This window comes from Equus przewalskii, chromosome 16, assembly GCF_037783145.1.
Source record: "Equus przewalskii isolate Varuska chromosome 16, EquPr2, whole genome shotgun sequence".
Taxonomy (NCBI): Eukaryota; Metazoa; Chordata; class Mammalia; order Perissodactyla; family Equidae; genus Equus; species Equus przewalskii.
In genome coordinates this window covers 70772642-70790502 of record NC_091846.1, presented here as the reverse complement: position 1 = coordinate 70790502, position 17861 = coordinate 70772642, and the positions used below count along the sequence as shown (strand labels likewise).

At 38.0% G+C, this 17861-nt stretch overlaps 1 protein-coding gene and 1 long non-coding RNA gene across 3 annotated transcripts in view; one reads left to right on the top strand and one right to left on the bottom strand.

Moving 5' to 3' along the window:
* LOC103561922 (uncharacterized) overlaps positions 1-13721 on the bottom strand; it is a 44632-nt gene extending 30911 nt beyond the window's left edge. Inside the window, exon 1 of the long non-coding RNA XR_547581.2 lies at positions 13597-13721. This is a non-coding gene — a long non-coding RNA (uncharacterized lncRNA). The remainder of the gene's footprint in view (positions 1-13596) is intronic.
* FGF14 (fibroblast growth factor 14) overlaps positions 1-17861 on the top strand; it is a 591564-nt gene that overhangs the window by 254737 nt on the left and 318966 nt on the right. The gene's annotated exons all lie outside the window — the stretch shown is intronic.

The following is a 17861-nucleotide window of genomic DNA, read 5'->3' as shown; positions in this document are numbered from 1 at the left end:
TCCCCCCTAATTTAATAGCTGAATGTTCCATTGTCTTCTACTTTTCTGTGGAAGAATCCCAAGAACTTTCTGTAACAGAACCCCGGCATGGCTACACCTCAACATTTCTCTCTTCTTGAGAGTATAATTATCTTCATCTTGATGGTCAAAATTAATGTTCTTTTTGAAGACTCTATCTAATTTTCCATTCTGTAAATTACGTTTTCCTATACTATCTTTTGTCCTAGATCCGTATTTCACAGCCCGCAGTAATTTTTTTAGTTTTCTTTTGGTAACCTAGTTAATACTTTCAAGTGGGGCGGCTTTTTAATTTTTAGTAATAGTTAATTAATACTACTTTCCATTCTTCTCTCCTTTTATAGCACATGCCTTATTCCCCAGAATTTACCTGAGGATGAACAGGTTTCATTCTTGCTTTTTACTGTCAAATCTTTTTCATGTCACCATTCTTTCTTATCCCTGCCCCAGTGCTATTCCCTGGATTTTAGAGAATATTCACATGCAAATCTACATCCACTCTCACTCCAAATGTGCTTTGCATTCTGGAGAAGTGTTGAAAGAGCTTAAGCATGGCAACACTTCCATTAAGGTCACTTAGGTGTATGTTTCTAGGTCCAAAACACTTCCACTTTAAAATATTTAATTCACACAAAGGACAGTTGTTTCTGTTTCATGCCTGTTATGTGCAAAGCCTTGCAGTAAAACAAATAAGAAAATTATTAAAATTTATTAAAAATAAATATAATACAAGTCTCAGCATGCAAACAGCTTAAAATCTGGTTGGACGTGGGAGTGGGGGAATGAGACTTAACAAAAACCTCTTACCTTTAAAACTGTTGGTGACATCGGCTACATGTGATGCAAAAACTCCTTTAAAGATATAGAGCAATATGAAGGAAAAGTGATGAAGACGCTGGGAAAATGGCAGGGCTATATCTCGGGACTTTGAGAACTTCATATTTTTAAGTTTGGAAAATTGAGCAAAGCTTTGATCATCTGGTTTAAAAAAAATTGTTTATTACCATTTCTTTTTTTATCTACTCGTCAATGTTCTGAATGTTCGTATCTCTCAAGAAAAATCAATCTTTACTTCATCTTCCTCTCTGGGTTAAATTCCTATAACAGCAGCATTATATGAATTTTAATTAATTGCTCTAATGCTTTTCTCTAATATTTTATTTTTAAGCAAAAGTTCATTTTCTAACCTACTTTATTATGTAAGCTTGCATTCTTCCTCCTACCATCTTTGTAGTTTACTTATCAAAGTGCTTAAAAGAAAATGTAGCTTTTTCTTAATCTAATAGTAGGCATGGTCAGTTGCAAATGACCTAGAAAATTCTGTTGCAGACTTGATTTTATGACCGTCAACAAGCTCTTTAATCTTCTGTGCTTTGGTTTCAGTATACTTACTGGTAAGCTACTTGACATGGAGGTGTCTTCTTACTTAGTTCATTCTTACCAGGATCTGTCCATGTATGTGTGTATATATATATGTGTGTGCATCTATAACCCCTCTATATGTCTTTCTTCTTCTTCATCAACATCATCTCTATGTAAATGTTTTTTTGATCCTACACACCTTAGAACCAAATCCCAATTAATCTGATTGCTTGGGGCAAGAGGCGTTCAAGTGAACTTATGGGTGACTCAACATCATGGTGGGTAGGGAGGTCCTGCAGTCATGCAGCCTGAGTTCAAACACATTCCATAACTATAGCCCTGAACAATTTAATTAAAATTTCTCTTTAGCTTCTGTAAAATGGAGAAAATATGAAAACCTAACTCAGAGAGTTATTTGGGGATCAACTGCATTAATAAATATGACACATTTAAAATAGACCTGGGAGGGGGCTGGCCCCATGGCCTAGGGGTTAAGTTCAGTGCACTTGGCTTTGGTGGCCTGGATTCAGTTCCCAGGTGTGGACCTACACCACCTACAGCACCACCTACCTACACCACCTGCAGCAGCCATGCTGTGGCGGCAACCCGCGTAACAAAATGGAGGAAGATTAGCACAGATATTAGCTCAGGGTGAATCTTCCTCAGAAGAAATAAAAATAAATAAATAAGTGAATGAATAAAATAGACCTTGGAACATTTAAGTCCTTAATCAGTATTTGCTATTGTTATCATCAAAAATATTTATTTCAAAATTAATTTCAATAATCTTTCTAAAACCAAATTGTTCACTTTCCTTCCAAAGTAAATGCAATCTAGGTGATGCAACTAAATCTTTCTGTTATGATCAAGATGCTCATAAAAAGCTGAGTTTTGATTTTCAGCAGTGGGAAATGCTACCAAATAGTTAAGTTTCATAAGGACTGAAAAATGCCCATTAGATTTAACAACAAGGTGAAGACTGGATGTCTTAGAGGGAGGTCCCTTAAGAGGTAAAAAGGGCTTTTCCCAATGCATATATGGAAAGATTCACTGTGTATCATGAAATACTCCTGCTACCATAATATCTGTAAAAAAAGAAAAAATGGATGTGGGCAAATGAAATCTAGGGGCTTGTGGTCAGGACACTGTGAGATAAAAGATTAAGGTGCTGTTCAAAGTCTGAGGGTTGGAGTGGGGACAAGATGGAAGTTGGAAGAGCCATAATGGATAACAAGAGAGAATGACAACTAGGATCAGAAATCCTGCTACTAATATGTGGACTGAGTATAAAAATAACGGCCTGGTATACCACTGGGAAACTAGAAAATTCCGGAATGTACAGAAGTCCCCAGCATGTTGGATGACCTTTTGCTTGAGTGAGCTTGTGAATAAAATAAGTTGCTTTTTAATCTGTTGCTTTTAAATGCAATATCCAAGGAGAACAAAACTGTGACTCTAATATAGCCTGTGGATTTGTTGCAATTACAAACAATATTTCAGTCATTAATGGCTTCTCATTTTGTCTTGGTTAGTTTACATTTGATTTCATTCAATTAAAACGTAACTTTTAAATGCCAAAATAAGGTTACCTTGTCAGAAAACAGTTTTCTTAGGCTCCCCGAAACAAGCTATACTGATAGTTTTGCTTACATTGGATGTCTTGAATTTGATGTCTAGTTGCTTTTAAGCCAGAAGAAGAGACAGGCCTTTGATTAGGAGCTTGATGACATTTGCACTCCATTAGCTGTGTTCTGAACACACTTGATAAAGCAAAAGTGGTTCCATTACATTCCACTCTCAATTCAAAGGCATACTCCTGGGTCTTATAGGAGCATTTGGGTATGTACAATTTATACAGTTACGAATATTTTCAGAACAAAACACAAGGGTGTGTAGATTAATATGAGCAAACATTTCCACCCAAATACTCAACTGTCTGTAGCATATGGTTCTCAGCAACAAAATATGATTACAAATGAAAACTAAATCTAAAAATTGTCTTGGGAAATAAGGTTTCAAGGATTAAAATTTTCTTCTGCACTGAGTTCTCATTACAGTTGTTAATAGTAAACAGTGAATCAAAATGCAATCCCTTTTTTCAAAATTTTTGGTAACTACCAAATAGAAAAACTAAATTTTTTTTTCATCCTGAGATGAGTGGAGTGGGAATGGTCCCTTGGGCAAAGGACACTTTGCCAACACCATTATTTTGAATTGCTCTTTGATCAGATTTTCCACCGCTAGGCAACGCAAGACGATAAGATTCCTGATTAGTGAGAGGTGTGCTTTTCCTCTGTGAGGTGGGAGAAACCCATTTGTGGGAGGGGGCGGTGGGCAAGCAGATTAAGAACAGTCGTAAAATCTATAAGACAGGTGCTGTCTCAGGCAGAAGAATTTTAGAAAAGAGTTCACATGGAGGCTAAGGATTTGGAATCTGAGTCCCTTAAACATCCATGCCCTGAGTACCTTTGAAAGTGTTTGTATATGCTCTGGGGTACATATTCTGTAGTTTAAAGGTCTCTTCTCTATGATATATTAGCCACAAGGCAATGCCATGCTGTACTGTCAAATCTCCTACAGGTTTTGGACTATTAGCCAATTCTTTGAAAAGCCCCGTTTCACCAGGGTGCATGATAGAGTCTGAGCAGTGCTGCTGGGCACCGCTTCCCAGAGCTTCCCTTGGGATTGAGCTCCAGCCTTCCAAACTCATAGCTGACTTGAGAACACTGTCTTGATTGGATGCTTTCCTGTCCCTACATCACTTCTCCTTTCTGCACTTGCTATTTCCTTTGTCTCTCAAATAAACTATTTGCACTTGAACCTTTGTCTGAAGGTCGGCTTCTGGTGGAACCCAAATAAGACACAGCCTTCCTGTTATGTCTCCCTAATTTGACTAGATTATTTGCATCATTTTCATTCCCTTCTAGTACAATCTAATTTCTACCAAAATTGTGAAGTTTTTTAGCCCCTTCATGGTTTGAGGGTCAGAGTCTTATTTGGCCTGGACCAGATTCCTCTCTCAGCTTGAGTTAAAATCAGCTGTCTTCGCAGTTAGGTGAGCCCCAGCATGGGGGCCATGCTGTCAAGGGGATTTCCTTGCCTTTTCGTGAATGTCTATTTTTTTGGAGTATGGTAGCCTAAGTAGTAACTGTTTTCCCCTCAATTTTATTCCTTTTACTACTTGTGAAATTTGAAGACATATGACTAAAAATAGTTTTCTTCTGTGTAATCAAATCTTAACTTTAGCATCAGCATCTTCTACTCCTGCTCTGGAGGTGATGGGATTGTGTGGGTCAGGACACTCATTTCCTGGTCTTGTATCTCCTTCGGTCAGTGGTTCTCAAATGTGACTGCAAATTGGTATCATCTTTTGGGCTTTAACAAATACAACAAGGAGATTCTGAACTAGTGGGTCTGGGGATGGACCTGAATGTGTGTATTTTGGAAAAGCTCCACAGGCACTTCTGACTCAAAGCTTTAAGTAGACTCAACATAGAATAGTGATACCTCCACAGTTGAATTATAACTAAGATACTCTGGAAACTGCTATATTGGGCAGTAAGTGATCCCCAAGGATCTTTGCGGTTTGAGGAGGGGTTTGTATTCTCCTATGCCCCCTCTGAGACTGCCGCAGGGTTTATCAGTGTCCTACCCGTGAAGGATGTGCGTGTACCACAGATGGGCAGGTTAGAGGGTAGAGTAAGGCATAAGGAAGAGTGCTGGTCTAGAGTCGTAACAAATGGAGTTCCCAGACCAAGCAGGAAGATTGTTCCTCCCTCCAGCCAATTCTGATCTTTTCCATTGTTACATCAGTAAATCCAATTTGCTTTTTCTCCCCAAAGCCCCAGTGCATAGTTGTATATCCTAGTTGTAAGTCACTCTAGCTCTTCTATGTGGGACACCACCGCAGCATGGTTTGATATGCAGTGCTGTGTCCATGCCCAGGATCCAAACCAGTGAACCCTGGATGACCGAAGTGTAGTGTGCAAACTTAACCATTCAGCCATGGGGCTGGCCCCGCAAATCTAATTTTTATGATCCATAGTCCAGCCCTCAATGGAGAGAGATGGCTTGTTAATGTAACTCAGATTCTTGCAATAAGTAAATGACAAAATATTTGTCTTTAGACCTGTGCATGCTGCTAATTGAATTTGCAGATGAAAGTCAATCAAAATAATTTTATGCCATAGAATGTCAGCTCCTGATCTAAAGAGATGTTAGTAAGGGTATTGCTAAATATCTGAGCTTTTCTGTAGAATTATGAGCTACTTTTATTTATTTATTTATTTTTTGAGGAAGATTAGCCCAGAGCTAACTACTGCCAATCCTCCTCTTTTTGCTGAGGAAGACTGGCCCTGAGCTCACATCCATGCCCATCTTCCTCAGCTGTATATGTGGGACGCCTACCACAGCATGGCTTTTGCCAAGCGGTGTCATGTCCGCATCTGGGATCCGAACTGGCGAACCCTGGGCTGCCAAGAAGTGAAACGTGCAAACTTAACTGCTGCAGCACCAGGCCGGCCCCGAGCTACTTTTATAAGATTGCAAGAACTCTGTCTTATAGTGCATTGTGTCCCAGGTCTCTAGAATACTGGACTTGAACTTTAAGACCTCAGTGAGAGGACCATAAGCAAATTGCTCAAGCTTGATAAATCTGCACTCTCATCTGTATGTGAGGAATATGTTATACTTACTCTGCAGGGTTATTATGAGGATCGGAAATGAAAGTGTGAAGGGCAGAAACCGTAAAGGGCTGCACAGGTTTTAAAATAAAATAGTTTAGCAAATTAATTTATCATTATTATTATTATTTTTATTAAGGATATTATTAAAATAACTCAGAATCATTGCTATTTAATCATGTCATCCCCCAAGCTACTTTGAGCAACTTTTTTATTTATTCTAAGTACTTAGAGCAGAGTAGACTTTCAGTAAATGTTGATTGAATGAACAAATAAATGAACAAATGAAGTTTGTTTCAAAACATAGACTATTTCTAAAGAAAATTTTAGTTCTTGCATGACCATGAGATAATAAAATGCAAAGTTGGTGAGAGTAAAGTCAGGCTGTGATTATCTACCTAACAATGGGGAGGAGAACTCAATTTCCCCTGTGCCAGGCATCTTACATACATGTCTCATTTAATCCCTGGAATAACCTAGAAAGTAGGAAATTATCATCCCCAAATTAGAGAGGTACAAGGAGAGGTTCAGAGAGATTGAATATCTTTTCCGAGGGAACAGTGTTAGAAAATGACAATATTCTAATCTTTAAGATCATACTACTTTTGCTATACCAGTTCATTCTAGTTAAAAGAATTTGTTGTTGTTACATGCCGTCAAGGTGGTTCCAACTCTTGGTGACCCTGTGAACGAGTGATGTCTCCAATATCTTCTCCTCAACAGCCCTGCTCAGCTCCTGTAGACTCACGCCTGGGGCCTCCTTTATGGAGGCAATCCATCTCATATTTGATCTTCCTCTTTTCCTGCTGCCTTCTACGTTTTTTGGCATTATTGTCTTTTTCAAAGCACCCTGCCATCTCCTGATGTGCCCCAAGTAGGACAGCCTTAGTTTTATCATTTTTGCCTCCAGCGATCGTTCAGGCTTAATTTGTTCTAGGACCCACCTGTTCGTTTTTCTGGCAGTCCAGTGTATACATAGAGCTCTCTTCCAACATCGTATTTCAAATGAATCTGTTTTTTCCTCTCAGCCTTCTTCACTGTCCAGCTTTTGCACCGTACATAGTAATTGGGAATATGAGGGTGTGGATAATCCTGAACTTAGTCTCTAATGATGCTGCCTACTCTTGATGATCTTTCCTAATTCACTGCGGTCCTTCCAAGTCTCAGTTTTCTTTTGTTTTTTTAAAGATTGGCACCTGAGCTAACAAATGTTGCCAATCTTCTTTTTTTTTTCCTGCTTTTTCTCCCCAAATCCCCCCAGTACATAGTTGTATATTTTAGTTGTGGGTCCTTCTAGTTGTGGCATGTAGGACGCCGCCTCAGTGTGGCCTGATGAGCGGTGCCATGTCCGCGCCCAGGATGCGAACTGGCGAAACCCTGGGCCACCAAAGTGGAGTGTGCAAACTTAACCACTTGGCCATGGGGCCAGCCCCTCAGCCTTCTCTTGATTTCTTGGCTGCAGTCTCCTTTTAAATTGATAACTGAACCAAGGTAAACAAAATCTTTAACAATTTCACTGTCTTTGTTGTCCATGTTAAGGTGGTGTAGTTCTTCTGCAGTCATGACCTTTGTCTTCTTATTGGTCCAGTGCAGTCCTGCTTTGGCACTTCCTGCTTTCACTTCTATCAGAAGTCATTTCAAGTCATTACTGCTCTCTGCCAGTAAGATGGTGACATCCGCATATCATGGATTGTTGATATTTCTTCCGTCAGTTTTCACTCCTCCTTCATCTGAGTCTAGCCCAGTTTGTTGTATGATATGTTCTGCGTACAGACTAAACAGGGAGCTAAAATGCACTCTTGTTTGACACTTTTGCCTATATGAAACCGTTCTGTCTCCATATTCTATCCTGACTGTGGCTCCTATCCACAGTACAGATTACGCATCAGGACAATCAAGCTCTGAGGCACACCCATTTCTGTGGGAGCAGCCCACAGCTTTTCATGATCCATGCCGTCATTGCACGATCTAAAATCACTTATATTTTATTTGAACATTATTTTTACATAAATGTGAATATAAATTTCTAAAATATGCTGTCTTCTTTCTGAACTGACTATATTCATTTAGAGGAGGTCAATAAAAATACTCAGCCATTTTGGGAAAGAAAAGAAAAACTATTTAATATCAGTATCTTGACAAAGTATTAACACACTTGAAAAACACTAAAGTCTTTACAATTGAATAAAACACATTTATTTCAAAATTATTAGCATATTTTATATATATATGGGATTTCAAATATACTGTATTTACAGCAGTAACTATATGTGTGAACAACACCTAGAATTCTTTATGCTTTCCAAGCATAAATATTGGAAACAATCCTACCTCTGCTTTGGTTCAGTTTATAACCACAATCTGGGAGAAACATGTTAGTCTTTGTTTAGTATCAAACAATACCCATTTGACGGGGCTGGCCCCGTGGCCGAGTGGTTAAGTTCGCGCGCTCCGCTGCAGGCGGCCCAGTGTTTCGTCGGTTCGAATCCTGGGCGCGGACATGGCACTGCTCGTCAGACCACGCTGAGGCAGCGTCCCGCATGCCACAACTAGAGGAACCCACAACGAAGAATACACAACTATGTACCGGGGGGCTTTGGGGAGAAAAAGGAAAAAATTAAAAAAACAAAAAAAACAAAAAAAAACAAAACAATACCCATTTGTTTGACACTAAACTGGATGGAAGAGGGGTAGGAACTGATTGCCCATATAGAAGTTGAAAGCAGAAACTAAAATGCTGTTAATAGACTAAAGCAGGAAGACAGTCACTGTGGTACAATGAAGAATTTCTGCTAGAAAGTATGGAGTTATAATAACGTATTCAGTGGTTAAAAGCTATAAAGGCACAAGAAAGCAAAAATACCAGGAGAAAGAATTTTGTTGGAGAAATAATCAGATATGTAATAAAAAATTTTCAAAGAATTCTGCTGCCATATTTTAAACTTCTTTGCCAAATTTAAGACAGTGCTTCTCAAATGATGTTACTGAAGTTTCTGAATTGGTTGTGTGGCTTGAAATCAAGCAAAAGGTCTACTCTGGAGGATTTGCCTCCTCCCTTCTCCCGTGACATTTGTTTGAGCCTGAAACACCAAATAAAGATCCTCTATTTGCATACAGATGATGTAGGGGCTTTCTCACAAATAGTCCAGCTTTACTCAATCCAAAGCATTTTAGAACACACCATGATAAATTTGTATTTTAATGCAGAATGGATAAGGTTAGAATTAACTTTGAATTAGATGAAAAATATCCTCATTATACCATAGGAGGAATCTAAAATGATCAAAAATGAAGAATTTATATGTCATACATTATATTCTAATATATTATAATCCCACCAAAGAGGTTATAAATAATCCCGAGGATGAGAATTATGGAAGCATCCTAAGATTGTATTCAAGTTTGTACTACAGCTAAATACTTTTCTGTTTAATACATTGTGATTTCAAGAGTTTTGGTACATATATGTAGAGAAGAGCTTTTGGTAAGGCCATCCTGGCTAATACAATTAGTTAGCCGTTGAACACTCCTTCCTGGTTTGGAGTTCATTTAAATCCCTCCCTTCCCTTTTGAAGGATTCTTTCTTTCACTCCGTTTCTCCCAAATCCATGCTGGTCACCCTTTTTACTTTCTCTACCAAAATCTTTGGTGACCAAACTCATCTCATTCTGTTCATTCATTCTTTCTTCTTAACACATAAAGCACTATGCATTTGGGGCTTAGTGATAGATTTCTTCATTCTGGTTTCATTTGAACTCGTGGTTATTTTTATGTTCCAAACTGGCTGACTGTAAGCTTCTGGAGGTTTTTGTTTGTTTGTTTCATTTTAATTATTTTTTGTTGGGCTTATGAAATCCTTTATACATGGTACAGTCTTGGTATATAGTAATCACTCAAAATTTGCTATTATTATTATTATTCACCACAAGTAAGAGTATATTTTACACTTAACTGCCCAAAGCTCTGTGCTAAGTTTTGAGGATATCAAAGGGCGTGAGACATTTCCTGCTTTGATGGACTTAAATCTAGCAGAAGAGAGAGAATGGGAGCCTCAAACCCAGCTCCACCAATGGACGTGTATGTTCAGTTTCACATGGGCATTCACAACGTACATGGTGAGATATGGTAATAGCTTTGGGATGTAGAGAAAGTAGTGATTGCCGAAGAGTAAGAAGATCATGAAAAGCCTGATTGAAAAGTGGGGACTTGATGGGGAACGTGAAGCAAGAGTAGGTAGGACTTAGAAGAAAAAATACTGGGAGACAGAAGCCTGTCTGTAAGAGGATTCTGTAAACCAAGGTCTGATTTGCAGATTCTTCAAGGCCTTCTGTGCCAGGGTAAAATTTTTAAAATTTTTCTTAAGACAAATGGGAACGTTTGTCAGTTTGTAAGGAGAATAGCAGGTAATGCTATTTCAGGAAAGGTAAATTATTATTTTACTGTTGGAAGAAGTGGGGTGAGAATAGGGAGGAAAAAATAAATCTGTTGCAACAATCCAAACCCGGGTGAAGAGGAACTGAGCTGGCCGTGAAGTGAGGAAGATGGAAGCAAGGACGGAACTCTTTCCTGGAAGACCGTGGTGACTGTGGAATATAAAGGAAGGCTCATAGTGACAAATCTCCATGGCAGACATCGAGGAATCAATGACTGCCTAGGGCAGGTGTTGGTAAACTTGTTCTGTACATGCCAGAGGGTATTTTTGGCTTTGAGGGCCATATGGGTCCGTTGGAACTCCTCAACTCTGCTTTTGGAGCATGAAAGCAGCAATAGACATCTAAAGGGGAGACATGGGTGTGTTCCAGTGAGACATTCTTTACAAACACAAGCACTGGTCATATTGGGCTGTGGTCTGTGGTTTGCAGCCCCTGGAGACATCACAAGTGCTTTCCTCACTATAATGTAGCTGTGCATTGTTTTTCTAGTGGTTGGGTTTATTATAACTAGATTAATGAGGAAATTTCCATGGGACTAATTACCACAGATGTGTTCAGGAAGACCAACCTCCGATGGCAAACACCATGCACAACTTTATGTGAACATAGTTTTTCACCAAAAACTCCCCATCAAATGTCACTTCTTATAGCAAATATCATTACTTTGAGGCTCTAAGACAAGAGTGTTCTGGAGCCATTAAACAATTAATATTAGTAAGAAATGCCTTTGCCTTTCTTAGTAAAAGGACTTAAGAGGAAACTTCAATTTTAGGATGGCAGAATACAGCCATTGAAAACTGAACTTAAAAGATTATGGATTCTGTATGTAAATATTTATCTTTCTATTATGTGAATTGATAATGCAATGTCTTGCATTTTCCAAAGAATATTTATCAAATATTATTTTCTTGCTTTAAAAATTTACAAAAATCAAGTGATTTTAACTTTAATTATAATCGAGTTCGAATCAAAGCTGCTTGAGGTTACAGTGGTTAATCTTCTAAAAAATCTGGTATTTTTTGAGAATATGATGAAAGACCTTCTCTCCAGGAAAATGTGTGCACATGCATGAATACACATAACTTTACATATATATCTCCATATGTACATACATATGTACAGTTTCATGAGATTCATGACCATCCATGGAGTCCAGCTGAAAAGCCTCTGTTTTAAATTTTTTCCTGTTAGTGATCTACAGGATGTCAGACTGAGAGATCTTTGACATATATATGTGAAACAATATTGTGTTAAGTTGAAAAACATTATTGTATTATGTGTTCTGGGTCAGATAAATAGTTTTTAAAGCCAACAAGGAGCTTTTCTTTAAAACCCTCTGGTCCCATCTGCTTCTTGGTAAACCAGAAAGATTATAGGAAAAGTTAAATCATCCCTCTAAAAATGGAAAAACGCCACATCTGTGAACAAGGGCTATTCAGTTAAAGGTACAATTATGCATGTATGCACCTATACATAAACTTACACACACACACACACACACATACTCACCTATGCATTTTCAACTGTATATACGTCCAGTTTTAAACATACACCTGAAATGGTGGAGGGGTCTAAGACATAGAAGCTGTGATCAGGGGCTAATAATCCTTACAGAGAGTTGAAGCACTGGGTATTCTACAGAGAGTCTTCGCGTGGTTCAGAGAGATCCAATCTGATCCCAGATTTGACTTTTTGAACACAATTCTCTTCTTAGTAAATATTCCCAATCCAGCAAATATTTCTAATTCTTTGCTTGTTTGGTCAATATCTGCTCCCACATAGTTCTGTGCTTTACAGATACAGTGTTAGGAATACAAATTTTTGTAAGACACAGTTTTCTGGGACAAACCGCTGAGAAGTAAACAGATAACAACTAAAATAGGAGACTAACCACATCTCCTGTTGTAATAAGTAGGAAAATTTGGGTGGCTCACAAGAAGAAAATTACATGTGTAACGCAAAGTTTGTTGTGTGGAAAGAAAATAAGGAAAACTGCACTGACCTTCCCCAAAATTGATGCAATAGATAAAATGAAAAAAAAATCAATCTAGAGAACAATAATAATTCTGATCATTTTCAAAGATGAAAAACGTAACACAAACTATGTAATTCATATTTAATGAATTCATTTTAAGGAATATTTAATGAATTACTATTTAGTGTAATTCAATTTAATGTTATTTAGTCTAAATAACTTATAAATGTTCTGAAGAAATGCTATAAAAATATATTAGTATAATTCATTAAAGTCATGGAGAATATTTTATATAGACTGAATTCCCAAATGATGTTAAATGTCTTTTTGATAACTATACAAAGTAGCTCTATCTTTAGGGCTAAGGAAGGCAAAAATCCCTCCCCTTGCCCCAGCATGCCTATGATACAGTTAAACCATAAGACTGTCTGCTGAGTATGTCCTGTAATTTCTGCTGTGCGTGTGCCTTTACTCATGCGGGTCCACCCTCCTGGAATGCCATCCTTTTCTTCTTCTACTTCTGAAATCATACCCTCTCTTTAAAGTGAGTCTAAATGCCAGCTACTTCATTAAGACATCATTGCTCCTCCCTCTTGCACCCACTACACACACACACACGTGAACAGTTACATCTGTCTTTATGCCTTAAATCACCAGTGCTTGGAAGTGGCTAGGGCACAGTACATGCTCAATAAGGAAAGTACTTTCTTATCTTCATTTTCTTCTTCTCTGCCTCAGAGGCCAGGTGCCTTGTTTTCCTCATCTTTGAATACTCTGTAGTGCTCAAAATGTGTATTGAATTAAATTTTACTTACTCTTAAAAATGTAACTGTCAAGATGCAATAGGGTGAATCACACCAAAGAGACTTGGCAACTTTCCAGCTATCTTTCCCTAGACTTCAAGCCTGCTTCTTCAGTATGTTTTTATCAGTTCTGACCCGAGTTTTAAATATTGTTCCATTCATTTAAATTTCATACAACTTTTCAACAGTACTGTGGAACCAGATTTCAAAGTGGTCAGCAGCTAGGACAGTTTGTCAAAGTTCTGTACCCACCTCTTTTGCAGATTAATTTTTATGAAAGTTGTTCTTAAACTGTCTCTATTTATAATACAACCAGTACTCACCAAACTGAAGCTCCAAAGTGATGTGTTAGAAGGCACGCTAGAGCCTAATCAAGAGAGAAAATCAACAGGATATTAAGGTGTGTTGCTTATATTCTGGAACAGTCCATGCCATAGATACGTTTCTCAAAATGGTTCTAGAACTATTCAGATTATCCTCTGTACAGGCGTGAGCCACCAGATCTATTTTCCTCGCTCACGACTAACATTTACTTTAATGAAATGTGATTTTAGTATAAATAAAGATGAAATGAGTATACCATTAACTATTTTATTTATTAACCAAAAGCCATAATGTTCTCAATGAAAGCCCTATGTTCTCAAGAAAGCACGTAAGCATATTTTCGCTGAAACCAGCCCTGTTGGAAATATGTGAAGCTACTATTTATAAACCCAAATAGAAATGTTTGCATACAACTACCTCCCTTGTGATCATGTTCTTTAGGGGTAAAGCTTTTTCAGTTATTAAGAGTAATTTAATGTTAGATCTTTTGTATCCTTAGCAGTACATGCAAATCTTTTGTGTATCTTGGCATCAATCACGCTGCACTACATTGGTTTACTGAACATAAAAATAGAGTTTTGAATGTTTTTATGTAAAGTAAGTTACATTTCTCTAGAAATTTTTTTTTTTGAAGCTGAATCATTTTTTTAACTGCTTCTCAGCACTAATTGTGTGATCCAATGTAAAACCTGCTGATCTGTTTGAATGTAAAATGCTGTAGGTAAAGACCCTGTAATCGATATATTTACTACAGTCTGGAATCCATCACCATCTTTGATGAGTGTTTATTGAATATGCAAAATATTGATTATAATATGTGGCAATATATCTTGGCACTTGATTATTAATAGATGATCACGTTGATCATTTAAAATTAAATTCATTCTGTGTTTAATCTAATATCTCATGATATTCTTACTAACTCATTCATCTGGTTGAGTGCCCTGAAATGCTCTGAAAATTGAGTTTACAAAAGGACAGGCAGTTCTCATTTAATTTTTTACATTTAAAAAAGCTGCTGGCTTTGGATCACTGAATATATTGCAAGAACAATGTGTCAGCCAAACGCTGTTGGAAAACCAAAACAAATGAAACAGTCTTCATGTCCCAATTAGCTATCTTTAACACTGTAATATTTCATGCTTTTAGAAATGTACTCTCCAATAATACAGAAAAACTCTCCATCAAAGATAGTGATTATCAGTGATAAAAATGCCTGGAGGTGTCTTGGAATTTCTAGCAATTAGGGATTCATAAACATTTATAATCAAACTAGATTCTTTTCACTATCTTGTCAAATATTGGAGGCATGAAAATGGAATAAAATGGGTCAGTGGTTCCTCATGAAAAAAATTTAATTGCTCCAATAGAGGTCAACCATGGTCAATTAAATGATCAGGGGAAAATACATAATTAATCCTCTAGACCTACTTAATACTGGCAGCAATTTTCTTCTTCTCTATTGGAAAAAGAAAAAAAAAAAGACTCTGAAACTATGGAAAAATATTTCCTTTTTAAAATGTGGAATTCTAACAGTTCGAACATAATACACTGCCTTCAGGACACAATCATTAGTTTACTGGCATTAAGAAATGAGTCAACTAGCCTCATTTTTCTAAGTTCCATAGCAAATGTCCTCTCAATCAAAACAGTATGGCCACAGTTCGGTGGAGCAGTACCTCCTTACATGAGAAAATTGGCATTGTTCTTGCATCACTTGTATCTTGCTACACACCCTGGATTTGGGTTTTGGACACAGTCCTTGCCGTAACCTAATTTGGATTCTGGAAACGTGTTTTACTGTTGATTTAATCCCTAAATATGCCTTCGCATTTGTGAATAGGGCACTGAGGTGGGGCTTGTGATTTCAGGGACAAAAAAGAGCCCTCATGCTAGTGGCTGCTGAAATTTCACCCTTCCTCTTAAGGCTTTTCATTTTGCTAGAAGGCAAACTCCTTTGGGAAAAAGAACTCCTAAATTACCAATCCCTTCAAGCCAGGGATAAACGAATAAATGCCACTCATTGTGTGACCTTGGGCAAGTTACTTCAGTTTTCTACCTTCTGTAGTTTCTCTATCTGTAAAATGTAATAATGATAGAATTTACTCTTATTGTGAGTTATAATTATGGAGATACTGTGTGGATTAAATGAGCAAACGGCTTAGCTCAGCTTCTGGCAGCTACTGCGTGTGTAGTAGGTATTGGTTGCTATTACTTTCATTCTTTTTGAAACTTCTTTGCAACTTCAGTGCAAGCCCAGAGCTTAGATCATAGTAAAATGTTGTTATTAGAGAGTGGACAGTGATAATGATGGTGATGACCGATTTAGGCAAAGAATGGAACCAGAAGGATCCTTAGTCCTTGGACATAATGAGGATAAATGCATTGTTTTAGTTTGACTTTGGTCATCCTTGCTTGATGACTTTTTATTGGGGGAGGGAGAGTGGTCAATGGGGAGAGGGACATCACAAGATGGCAAACAATAAAAAAAAAGAGTGGTCACTAAAAAGAACCCTGAAGTAGGGGGTTGGAGAAATGAGACTGAACATCAGCCTCTGTCACTAACTTAGTGGACAGCAAGTGTAAGTGAACCTGGATCCCGATAATGCAGAAGGACCTTTGTGGAGCGAATAATACTTGATTCTGAGATGGTTGGTGACTTCTGCATTATCTTATGTCTGACAATGGGAGAAAGAGTCCATGGCAGGGCAGGTAAGGACCTGAAATTCTGCCTATGCAGGTAAAGGACCTCTAGCACAGTCTTTCTCCAACTTAAAGTGTGTATAGGCCACATAGAGACCTTGTTAAAATGCAGATTCTCATTGAGCAGGTCTGGGTGGGGGTCGATAATTTGCATTTCTAGCAAGTTCCCAAGTGATGCTGATGCTGTCTGTGTAAGGACCACAGTTTGAGTAGCCATGCCTAAAAACACGCATCATTTGTTAACAGAAGCAAATCAAGTCTGGAAGGGAATAGAAACATGATGTTAATCATAAACTGATGCTTTTTGAACTGTTAGACAAAAAGAGCAGGGACTTAGTTCATAACAAACAAAATCTTGTTAATGTCCTCACAGAGTATGAGAGTACTATCATCTTGGTCTCAGGAAGATAGTCAATATACTTAGGAGTCCATCATAAGGTAAATCTTTTCCTTCTACTCTGTAAGGCTTGTGATCTAAAACTACGTGAAGTATTTGCATTATCCCACGAGAAAGCTGATGTTTCTTCGCTTCTAGAACTTTCATTTCCTTCCAGAACAGAGATATTTTTAGCACCTCTTAAGCTGTGTGCCTGTGATTTACCACTGGTATTCGCTCTCTTCCTTGGTTGCCTTACAGAGAGTTTAATCTGGATCTTTACTTATTCCTCCTGTCATCTCCTCTTGTTTTTTCTCTCTCTCCTCAGCAAATTTGATCAGACTTTTAAGGATGGCAAATAGACCTTCAATGTCAGCTTTGAAAAATGGACTTTTTGGAGAAATAGTATTTTGCCAGGCAGATTTCACAGTGATTCCCTTGTGATTTTGTGGTTCCTTTCTCCTGGCAGTGCACTAGAACGAGCACTTGAAGACTTGGGAGCTGGCTCTTGTCCCCAGTCCCTGTGGACACTGCGAGGAGAAGGGTTGCTCTCTCTGAAATTCTCTGGAGGCAGTGTCCTGGGAAGAATAGTAGATGAGGATGGGGAAGTGGGAGGAGATCTGGATATGAGTTACTTCTCTGCTACTATATGATTCTCTGAGCATCAGTTATCCCATCTGCAAAATGGGTAATACCTGTTTTATTTATATAGAAAGTTAGAAGGATAACATGAAACTGTATGGAAAATTTCTCATTAGTATGTGTACAAATTGCTTATTACTAGTCGTATTTGAGTTGCATGGGAGTCACTCACTGGCTTGTCTGAATTATTTTGATATTCAGTGGCGGAGCAGGGTTCCATGTGATCTTGATTAATCATCAAGGTTGATCAAGTCAATCGTAGAACACTGGTCTCTGCCCCTCAGGGCTTTCCCTGAGGAGGAGGCTGGGCACTAGCTTCTAAGCCCCTGCTTTGCTGCTTACGACAGATAAGCACAAAGCTTTCCCACTTTCAGTATCAAGCTGACAATAGTTCTCAACAAAGAGCGTTTCCATTTTTCTGACTCCCATCACCATTTCTTGTTGAAATCCCTCAAGTATTTTGTCAGGCATCAACTCAGCAGCCATCCAGAATGGTAAGGAACTCACTTCTAACCCTGTTAAATATCTTAGTAGTTTTTGGAA